The sequence below is a fragment of the Amphimedon queenslandica genome, unplaced genomic scaffold, assembly GCF_000090795.2.
Source record: "Amphimedon queenslandica unplaced genomic scaffold, v1.1 AMPQUscaffold_7334_Cont20713, whole genome shotgun sequence".
Lineage (NCBI taxonomy): Eukaryota > Metazoa > Porifera > Demospongiae > Haplosclerida > Niphatidae > Amphimedon > Amphimedon queenslandica.
Genome location: NW_003552380.1, coordinates 1 through 2,077, shown reverse-complemented (window position 1 = coordinate 2,077; position 2,077 = coordinate 1). Strand labels below are relative to the sequence as shown.

The 2,077-nt window shown below is 34.2% G+C and overlaps 1 long non-coding RNA gene across 1 annotated transcript; it reads right to left on the bottom strand.

Annotated features, from left to right (window-relative positions):
- Positions 1-560: 560 nt before the first annotated feature.
- Positions 561-1,413, bottom strand: LOC109591755 (uncharacterized). The gene is made up of 4 exons (XR_002189969.1): positions 1,351-1,413; positions 1,220-1,284; positions 1,064-1,172; positions 561-608 (listed from the first exon to the last, which is right to left on the bottom strand). It is a non-coding gene; the product is annotated as an uncharacterized LOC109591755 (long non-coding RNA).
- Positions 1,414-2,077: the final 664 nt, after the last annotated feature.

Here is a 2,077-nt window from a genome sequence, read left to right as displayed (position 1 = left end):
ATAATAATATACTCACTCCATCAGTAATTACTGTATTAATTAACATTGTTACTACAAGAGTACCTGTACAATGGAATGAGAATCAATAATACACTTATCTACAGTATAGTCTCTCTTAATGGACACTCTCTATAGCGTACACCTCCATTTAACGGACAGCACCTAGTGTACCAATTACATTCCTTACTGTATAAAATAACCTCCACATAAAGGACACTTCTGTATAACAGAGACACTTTCAAAGTGTCCATTATATAGAGGCTAGTCTGTACAATTATGTGTTGTCAAAATACATTTTTAATGGTACAACACTAAAACATCAAAAACAGAATCCATACAAGTTTCCCACAAACGCCCACACAAACCATCACTTTAGCAACAGTTGCCATAACAACAGTTCCCATTTAATTAGAATTGTACCATTTACCAATAAAATAATCGGAATCTGCAGATACATGCCATTTTTATGAAATCTGAATCGGTGAAGTTCATTGCAGATTATTATAACTATTAATAATTAATTAATAAAAGTTATTAACTAAACCCGTACCAGCCATATGATCCAAAATGTCAAAAAGAAGGTCATCAATATGGCAGTACTTCACTTGCTAGCAAAGAAGATACATGTAAGTTAGCAATTTGTAACCAGCTGTGTTTTTTCGCAAACTAAAAATAAAAAATAAAGATTTCTTTTGAATCGGTACTTACTGTACATCTGTATCAGCAGTTTTTATACAATCAGTTTTTATTTAATCTAAACATCAGCAAATTCTTGTATCAGTGCAACTCTAGATTTAATTTCGCTCACTTCACGGTTTAAAAAATTTGTGAAAATTTTTATACATGAAAACTATTTTTACCATACTAATAATGGTCAGTAGAAGAAAAATGCAAAAATTTTTTCCTGTGAATAGGTTGAAAGGCAATTTTCGTGGAATATTTTAGGGGTATATTTGGGAAATATACCCCCTATATTGTAATATCTTTAAAAGGAAAAAGGAATGTCTTTTTTATTAAAACGCTAATAAATATTACACAATCATTAGTGGGTGTGGTTTCTCACTTGAAGTGGGTGCCAGGGACACTCCCACCCGTTCACACGAGGAACGGCAGTTGATATCAAGTCATGTGACCTATCACGTGATCCTCCCTGTACTGACATCATCCAATACCTATAGAATGAAATTCAGTATAGACCACACCTTTATTTATCAGTTACCATGCCAACTGATTCAATACGAGTATATACGGTACTGATACACTAATACACAGACTATAAAGTACCTAAAGGACAATATAAGATCAATAACTGATTGAAAAGATAATAATTATAAGCACAAACTATGTTACCTCAAATCTCTACAGTAATCAGGAGGTGTGGCTAAATAGGTTTGTAGGTGGAGCTTATCGTTAAGGAGCCACGCCCTCTTTCAACTGCAGCTGTGCAGCATAATTGGCTTGTACCTCTGGCTTGTACTTTTGACTGTATCTTTTCATTTCTTTATCTTACAACAGTTGATCATTAACAGTGATAGAGGTAAGTATATTATAGTTCATTTTAATTATACTTTACTAATAATTACAAGATGATTGATGTCTCTCAATGGAGAGCAAGTATTGGACTTTGGAACTACTGTCAAGCTGCCTCCAGTAGACCAGCTAATGGCCGCCACTCTCACTCATTCAAAGCTGCAGTAGACAGCAAGTCAGGCAGTACTACATCAGGAGAGAAGACATCTAAACTGCCAGCAGCTCTGTCTCTTATTGTTTCTCTTCTTTTATCTTTATTAAGATATATGAAGCTCAATTTTATTCCTCCAACTGGTAAACAAACTAACAGTATATAATATTGTCATACAGTGTATTTACAATAGGTATAATTACTGTTACTGTTATGATCCACTGCCTCCAGTCATTAGTCTTGTTTATAGCTACTATTGGGAGTAGCTCTGACCTGATCTACTATTTGGTTTTACTTCTCCTCCTCCTCTTATCAGGAGATGTTGAACTCAATCCTGGTCCTATAACAGGTAAACATACACTTAATACAACACTCATTAACTGATACACTACTGCA